Raw genomic sequence first — 9628 nt, 5'->3', positions numbered from 1 at the left:
GAGTGATTGTTGTTACAACTGGGGGTTTGGATTGTGTAATTCGTCTCTGAGTAGGTCGTTTAGGATCGTATTTTTTTGCAGAAATAGTTCAACTTCGTTTTTGTTTGAGAATGTTTTTAGTCTGACCTCCCATATGAATGATAGTTTTGCTGGGTATTGGACCCTAGGTTGGAAATTTCTTTCATTCAGTCATTTAAATATGTCATTCCACTGTCTTCTTGCTTGAATTATTTCAAATGGGAGATCTGGTTTGATTCTTATGTCCTTTCCTTTGTACTTGAGGGTTTTTTTCTCCCTTATTGCTTTCAGGAGTTCCTCTTTCTCTTTGTTTTTTGCCATTTGTATTATTATGTGTCTTGGTGTTGGCTTATTAGGGTCTATTTTATTAGGGGCTCTCTTCACTTCCTGTATTTGCACTGAAGTTTCTTTCCAGAGGGTGGGAAAGTTTTCTGCTATTATTTCCCTGACTACTTGTTCTTCCCCTTTCCCTATATCCTCCCCTTCTTGTATACCCACAATTCTTAGATTCTTTCTTTTGTCCTTGTTCATTAGATACTGGACTTTTCCTTCCAATGCTTTGCCTTTTATTTCTTTGTTGGTTTCTTGATCATTTTTTGTTTGCAGTTTTCCTTCGATTTCTTCAATGTGCTTCTCCAACTCTCTGTTTCTGCTCGTAAGGCTTGTTACTTTGCTTTTAATTTCTTTAATTTTTTCGTATGGAATCTCTCATGTTCTTTAACATTTCTTCTTTAATTTGGCTTATTTGTTCATCCATGGATTTCTTATACTCAGTAGCAAGCGTTTCTTTCATTTCTTTTATCAATTCTTGCATTTCCTTCCTCATGGCTACTTTTCGGTCTCCTTCCCATGGATCTGTGCATTTTGGTGGACTTGAAAACTTGCTAAGGTTTGTCTCCATGTCTCCAGATATTAGGGTTCCTCTTGATTTACCCATATTTCTTTGCATTTATTGGTGTGGTTTGGAGTGCTCTGCTTTCTAAATTTAGCCTGCTTCAAACCCCTGTGGTATGGGGATGGGTCCCCTCCTTGTGGGTGTTCCTAGAGGGGGCTATTAGGTGAGTTTGCTGAGGTTTGGTTCCTCCTGTTCTCTGTGCTCTTTATGTGGTTTGATCCATTGTTTTTTAATTTTATTGTCAGCTAGTGCAGGTCCTCTCCTGTGCACAATGGTGGAGGGTGCTGTTGAGCCTAGCTCTCTATCCTACCTCCTCTCTCAGGGAGTCAATGGAGCGCCACCCTCTCCGAGCCTCAGCAGAAGAAATTCCCTCATCCAAACCCTGCCGGCTGCTGCCCTCAGCCCTTGGGGAGTCCCAGGTCCACTCCAGGGTTCAGGGGGGTAGGCTGCTCTAGGTCAACCGAAAGGTCCAGGTGGCCAGCCCATTCTCAACCAGCAGCACAGAGTGGGTCAGGTGCAGATGCAGGGTTCTCCTCACCCCTCCTATACTCCACTTGGGCTTGTGGTCCCTGGTGTGGGGCTCTTGGTGCCAGTGCCGCCACAGGTCTAAGGTGCCCACGTGGGAAGTGGGGACTCTCCCAGACTGCTCTCTGCTCAGGCTTGGTGTCCCTGGGGTGGGTTGCTCGGGGTGCTGGGGCTGCCGCGGGTCTAGGGTGCTTATGCGGGAAGTGGGGACTCACCCAGTCTGCTCTCCGCTCAAGCTTGGGGTCCCTGCGGCGGGTTGCTCGGGGTGCCAGGGCAGCCACGTGTCTAGGGCACCATGTGGGAAGTAGGGACTCCGACTTCTTCCTATTTTATCCAGATGCCCTTGATATCTTTTTTCTCTTAATTGCTATGGAAAATACTTCAGTACTATGTTAAATCGAAGTGGCAAGTGTGAAAAGCTTGTCTTGTGCCAGCTTTTGGAGAAAAGGCTTTTAGTTTATCTCCAGTCAGTATGGTATTTGCCATTGGATTGTGGTAATGATCTTGACTATATTAAGAAAGTATCTTCCATTCCCATCTTGTTGAAAAAAATTTTAATTTGTATTTTTATAAGTATTATAAATTTTTATAATTTTTAATAAATTTTTATAATTAAAATATGTAATTTTAATTTTAATTAGGTATGTCTTATGGTCAGCATATGATCTAACCTGGAAAATGACCTATGTTCATTGTAAAAGAATGTGTATCCAGATTTCAGGGGGTGGAAAGCCCAATAAATATCTACTAGGCCATCTCTTCCAATTCTCCTTTTAGAGATAATATATTATTGCTAGGTTGTAGCCTGGTTGCCCTAACAAGGAATGACATTGCAGTATTGAAGTGCACCATTATTTTTGTGTTGCTATTGATGTCTTCATTTAGATTCATCAATAATTGTATTATATATTTTGCTGGTACCTCGTTGGTTGCATATATTTTTAAAAGTGTGATTTCTTACTGTTGCACATAGCCTTTGATTATTATAAAATGTCCATCTATATTCCTTATAACATTTTTTTATTTTGGGGCCACACTCATTGGCACACAGGGATTATTCCTGGCTATAAGCTCAGAAAACACTCCTGGCTTGGGGAACCAAATGGGACTCTGGGGATAGAATCATGTTCGTCCTAGATTATCACATTACAAAGCAAACACCCTATTGCTTGTGCCACCACTCTGGCCTACTTATAACATTTAAATTCTAATGTTTGTGTCATCTGACATTAGTATAACCACTCCAGCTATTCTGAGGTGTTGTTTGCTTGAATAATTGTCCTCCACTCTTTGATTTTGAGACTATGTTCTCACTATTCAAATGTGTTTCTTATAGAAAGTTGAATTCAGATTTTGATTTAATTTCCACTCTGTGTCTCTTTACTAGTTCATTTATTCCAATGACTTTGAGAGAGATAATTGTCATGGGATTTGATTCATATTTATGTAGGAGTTTGCTGTATTTGTTGGGTCTGTCTTGTCTAAAGTAGAAGTTATAGTTTGTCTTATAAATCGTTTTTGTTGATCCATAAACTTATATATGAACCTATGTATGCTTCCTTAAAACCTGAATATCAGTCTGGCTAGTGAAAGCATTAATTTTATTAATTTTTGTCACTATATACCACCACTGCCTTTGAACCTCAAAGGTTTCTTGTGATAGGTTTGCTCTTAATCTTTAATATGCTAATTTAAATATAATTTTTCTTTTTTTAACGTTATGATTTTCTTTTTTAAAATTAGGTACATACTGACATTGAATCAAGGGAATTCCCACCACCAAAGTTGTCCTCTCTGTACCCCTATTCCCAGCATGCATTTCATATCCCCCTCCCTTAACCCACGGGCAGCAAGTATAAGTGGTCCCCTTTGTGTCTAGCTTGTTGTAGATTGGGTATCGATTCTTTTGTCGTGGGCTTTGGATTTGATGTTTAAGTCCGATCTTTTTTTATTACTACATAGTAATCATACAACTGTTTTGTCTTGGTATCTTCCATTATTTCCCCCTCAACTTGTAAGGTAGAAAAAGATGGTTCAAGTTATATGGTTATGTTTGAAGAAAAGAAAAAAAAAAGAAAATGGAGCAAATTTCAATAAAGCAAAAATAATTTTTCTTTTTGATATTTCTGCTCTTTATTTCATAACTGTCTGGGGGATACATCAATGTAACTGGGATGTGCCTTGAGTGCTTATCTTTGGATCTTTTTTAGCTGATACTCTTTAGGCATGCAAGACTTTATTGCATTTCCTCTTTAGCTCTGGGAGTTTCTCTGCAATAAGATCCTGACAGTTAATTCTTCATGGGGATTTTCTTCCTGGGTCTCAGAACTCCAATGATTCTTATGTTCTTTCTGTTGAGTTTATCAAAGACTTCTATTTTTATCTATTCACATACTTTGGGCTTTTTTAATTGACTGATTGTGCTAAAGCTCTTTTCCAATCTTATCTGTTGTATGGAGTTGTTATGTCATCTTCCAGCTCACTGATTCTCTCCTGAGCCACTGTTACTCTCTTAGAGAAGCTTTCTAGTGAGGTATATATTTGTCACTGAAGTTTTTTGTCTTTTTATATCAATTTAGATTTTTCTCATTTCTATTTTCATATCATCTTGATTCTTATTTGTGGTTCATTTAGTTCCTTCTATGCTTTCCTGAATTCTATGAGGATCCTTTATATTTCTTCTCTGTAATTCTTATCTGAGAGTCTAAATAGGTATTTGGCAATTATCGGGTCATCATAAATACCATCTTCATTCTGTAAGAATAATGGAGACCTGCATTGTTTCTGCATTGTCAAGCATGTAGTAGTATTTTTTTCTATGTGTTCTGTGGTTCATTGACTAGAAGGTCGGAAAGTCCTCAGAATGGAGTTGAGCAGCCAGCTGTTTAAATAGTCAATCCATACTAAGGTCACCATGACTATTTAAAAATTCTCTAAAGTGGGTATAAAAGTAAGAATGTATGTTGGGCTGGGGTCACTACCTGTGTTTGTTTAATCCCATCATGCTAGTTTGTGGCTCTCAATAAATTGCTCTTTGCTTGATTGCATCATGAGTGTTTTGTTCCTTGGTTTGGAATAGAAGGTTGGACCCAATATCATAAATTAGAGGGATGTCTACCATTGCTTTTTGCTTTTTCTCCTGATTCTGTCTTAAGCCTCATTTTTGTTTTTGCCCTTTGCGCCAAAAATTTGTAAATTTTAACTTTATTAGTGTAGACATACGAGTCTTTTAGTCATTGTGTGTTATCTTGGAAGAAAAAACTAACAGTGAGAACTAGTAAAATGGATTTTAACAATCTTGACATATTAACGAACTAGTTATAGTATTTATTGGTCCTAATATAAGCATATAGGTAACAACAACGTTATAGTGTTGAGCTTTGCAATAGTTACATGTTGCAACAAATTGATAGTTTTCAGGTTTCTGTGGATATCAAGCAAGATGAGCAAGCAGATCCACTTAGGTCTTAGTGTCATTTATTTTACAGCTTATATAGCAGCACTAATAACTATTGAATCTGATACAAAAAACTCAGAAGTCATACCATCACACTAGAAGACTACAACCAAACCATGCCCTGCTCTTTTACAGGTTGTACATACTACTCTGATGTATTATTGGTTACATCTTCTATTAATAAGAATTTGTGAAACTTACTAAGTAGAAGGCAACTGCCTTAAGAAAATAGGGCAGGGAATATAAATAATATACTAACCAGAGATGTTGACAATATGATCACTTTCTCTTTATTTCCACCATAAATTATACAAGGTAATACTATCTATAATTATCTAATTTCTGATTTTTTACTTGATTCATTGTACATCTATATGAGCTAACTGTTGCCTTGGCTCATCTGTTGGATATCTCTCTATTATATAGCACAAGTTCAGAAATTTTGTGATGGCAGCTGCATTTTATCTTGGGGATGAAATATTTGATAAAAATATACCTAATATTAAAACTATTTTAATGAGGCTATATAGTAAAATAGAAGCCCTAGATAAATACTGAAATTATCTAGTCTACTGAATAGTCTCCTTTTGAGATTATGCAGAACCGAATGAAAGCTCTTAAAGGAGAAAATTAATGGTATTAATACATTAAAGAGCATTGGCTGGCTCTAGAATACATAAACCAAGTTTTTTGACAGACTACTATTATGATCTAGGCATCATTTTTTCAGTAATAATTCAAGTACATAAGCAGTGTGATGCAGCAGTGCATCACGAAAAAATTGTACTAAGTTGTATAGCTTAAGTTTCCAGAAATTATTTAGCTTTAAGAATACAGGTTAGCACAAAAGCAACATAGAGTTGGTATGAGGATTATATTACTATTTTTTTTGTGTGTGACATTGGACCAGGCAATAGGTAAAACTTAATAGAAAGTCATATTGAGGACTTTATTAAAAGATATTATTTAAACTGGTAAAATTAACCACTTGGACATGGTTGCTATATCAAGTGTACTGGGTACCAAAACCTGGTACATAATGATATGAACAATATAATTTGCATAATATGTTACCTGAAATTAATAAGAAAAATGAAAATTAATAGGAATGGAAACAGAAAATTTAGTAAGTTAGATAATATTTGACACAGAATATTATCAAGACACAAAATTTTCTATAAAATAATTTTGTAAATATTACTTTAATTGAGATGACAATAGTTGATAAAATGCACATGTTTTAGGATTATTTTTGTTTACCTTTTTTAAATTAATATCTTTATTTAAACATTTGGTTAGAAATATGATTGCAGTTGGGTTTCAGTCATGTAAAGAACATGCCCCTTCACCAGTGCAATATTCCCATCACCAATGTCCCAAATCTCCCTACTTCCCACCCCACACCCCCACCTGTACTCTAGACAGGCTTTCCACTTCCCTCATTTATTCACAATGTTATGATAGTTCTAGGTGTAGTTATTTCTCTAACTGCACTCACCACTTTCTGTGGTGAGCTTCATGTCCTGAGCTGGATCTATCATCCCTCCTCTCTTTGTCTCTGAGGATTATTGCAAAAATGTCTATTTTTTTATAACACAAAAATGAGTGAGACTGTATTCTGCCTCTCTCTCCCTCTGACTTACTTAACTCAGCATAATAGATTCCATGTACCTCATAGTTGTTTTGATTTGCATCTGGCTGATGATTAGTGATGTGGAGCATTTTTCATGTGCCTTTTGGCCATTTGTATTTCTTCTTTATCAAAGTGTCTGTTCACTTCTCCCCCTTTTTTGATGGAATTCGATGGTTTTTTTTATTCTTGTAAAGTTCTGTCAGTGCCTAGTATATTTTGGATCTTACCCCGTTATCTTATGGGTAGTAGGTGAATAGTTTCTCCCACTCAGTGGGTGGCTCTTGTACCCTGGGCACTATTTCCTTGAGGTGCAGAAGCTTCTCAGCTTAATATATTCCCTTCTGTTTATCTCTGCTTCCACTTGTTTGAAGAGTGTTGTTACACCTTGAGGATGCCGTTTTTTCAATGTCATGGAGTGTTTTACAAATATATTGTTATATATACCTTATGGTTTCAGTTCTGATATCAAGGTCTTTAATCTATTTAGATTTGACCTTCTTACATGGTGTTAGCTGGGGTCCTGAGTTCACTTTTTTGCAAGTGTCTAACCAGTTGTGCCAACACCGCCTGTTGAAGAGGTTTCCATTGCTCCATTTAGAATTTCTTGCTCCTTTATCAAAAATTAGGTGATTGTATGTCTGGGGAACATTTTCTGAGTACTCAAGCCTATTCCACTGATATGAAGATCTCTCTTTATTCCAGTACCATGTTTTTTTTTTTGATAAATATTGCTTTGCTATACAGTTAAAATTCAGGAAAGTAATGCCTCCCATATTTCTTTTCCAAGGAGTGCTTTAGCTATTTGAGGAGCTATTGTTCCAAATGAATTTTAGAATTGTTTGTCCCACTTCTTTGAAGAATGCCATGGGTATCTGTAGAGGGATCTCATTAAATCTGTACATTGCTTTGGGGAATATTGCCATTTTAATGCTGTTAATCCTGCCAATCCATGAGCATAATATGTGTTTCCATTTTCATGTCCTCTCTTATTTCTCGGAGCAAGGTTTTATAGTTTTCTTTGTATAGGCCCTTCACGTCTTTGGTCAAGTTTACAACATATATGAGTTTGGTGGTATTAATGTAAATGGGGTTGTTTTCTTAATGTCCATTTATTCCCTATCATTATTGGTGTATAAAAAGGCCATTGATTTCTGTGTGTTAATTTTGTAGCCTGCCACAAATACATTGATGTCCTCTTTTAAATTTGTCAATAATTATATTAGATAATTTTCTGGTCTCTCATTGGTTACTTATATGTTTAGTAGCATGATTTTTTTTGTTGCATATATTCCTTGATTAGTAAGAAGTGTCCATCTTTGTCCCTTACAACTTTTCTGAGTCTAAAGTTTGTGTTGTCTGATATTAATATGGCCACCCGAGCTTTTTTTAATGTGTTGTTTGCTTGGGTGATTTTCCTCCAATCTTTGATGTTGAGTCTATATTTGTTCTGACTATTCAGTTGGGTTTCTTGTAGGCCGCAAGAGATTAGGTTCATCTTTTTTATCCATTTCGCCACTTTTGTCTCTTAACTGGTGCATTTAGTATATTGACATTGAGGAAGATGATTGCCATGGGATTTACTGTCATTTTTGTGTATAAGTTTGGTGTGTCTGTTGGTCTGTCTTGTCTTAAAGTAGACTTTTCAGTTTTTCCTTTAAGGCTCATTTTGTATCTGTAAAGTTTCTGAGCTGTTGTTTATCCATAAAGCTATGTATTCTTCCTTCAGACCTGAACATGAGTTGGGCTGGGTGCAGTATTCTTGGTGAGGCATTCATTTCATTCAGTCTTTTTACAATATCCCACCACTGTCTTCTGGCCTTGAGAGTTTTTTGTATCATGTCTGCTGTAAATCTTATGAATGCTCCTTTAAATGTAATTTTCCTTTTTGACCTTGCTGCTTTCCGTATTCTATTTCTATCTTTAGGATTTTTTATTTGTCACTAGGATGTGTCTTGGGCTGTTTTTCTTCGGGTCTGTTTTACAGGTACTATTCAGGCATGCAGGATTTAGTTGCCTGCAGTCTTTAGCTCTGGGATTATCTCTGTGATGATGTTTTTGGCTGTTGATTCTTCCAGGGAATCCCCTTCCCAGGCCTCTGTGTCTCCAATGATCTTTATGTTTTTTCTGTTGAGTTTATCAAATACTTCTATTTTCATCTCTTCACATTCCTTGAGTATTCTTTCCATTGTATTACCTTTTGCCAAAGGTTCTTTCCAAACTCTTTTGCTGTATGGAGTTGTTCTGCATTTCATCCTCCAGTTCACTGATTCTATCCATGGCTGCTTTTACCCTGCTAGAGAGGTTTTCCATTGTGTTTTTCAGTTCTGCTCTACCATGTTTCTTAGATCTGTTACAGTTTGGAATTTTCTAATTTCTGTCTTTGTGTTCTGTTCAGCTAGAGTTATGTTTTCTTTGATTTCCATGAGGATCCTCCATGTTTCTATTCTAAACTCCTTATCTGAGAGGTAAATCAGATGGTTGGTATTTTGGGCGTCATCAGAGCTATCATCTTCATTTTCTGTGCATGGTGTTTGCCTGTGAGGTTTCCCCATTGTCATGCTTTTAGTGTGTTTTTTTTCTGCTAGTTATGGTGGGTTTCATTTGTTCAAAAGAGCATAAGAGCATGCAGCTGCAAAGTGAAGTGGAGTGGCCATGTTCTCTAGAGTCTCTAGGACAGGGGTCTCAAACTTGTGGCCCACCAGCCATTTGTGGCCCTCCATACAATATTTTGTGGCCCGCAGCTGGCCTTCAAATATCCAGAATTCATGATTATTCACTTACTGAATAATCGCAATAAAAATCACATTAGTAAGAAAAAAAAACTCATTAAACATTCAAATACCCCGAGCAGTTCTGTTTGGGATATACAAATGTTTAATGCGATTTTTTGTGCTTTTTTCTTACTAATGCGATTTTTATTGCTAATATTCAGTAAGTGAATAATCATGAATACTTTGCACCTAGTACAGACATCATTTCTGCTGCTCCTGCCCGCTGTCCCTTGCATTATCGGAGGCCTATGGGAGAGAAGGGAGAGAAGTTTATTACAGAATTAGATTTTGTCATACCTTTATCATGACTTCATCAAAGCCTGCAGTGA

This window comes from Suncus etruscus, chromosome 16, assembly GCF_024139225.1.
Source record: "Suncus etruscus isolate mSunEtr1 chromosome 16, mSunEtr1.pri.cur, whole genome shotgun sequence".
NCBI lineage: Eukaryota > Metazoa > Chordata > Mammalia > Eulipotyphla > Soricidae > Suncus > Suncus etruscus.
This window is presented reverse-complemented; position numbering follows the sequence as displayed.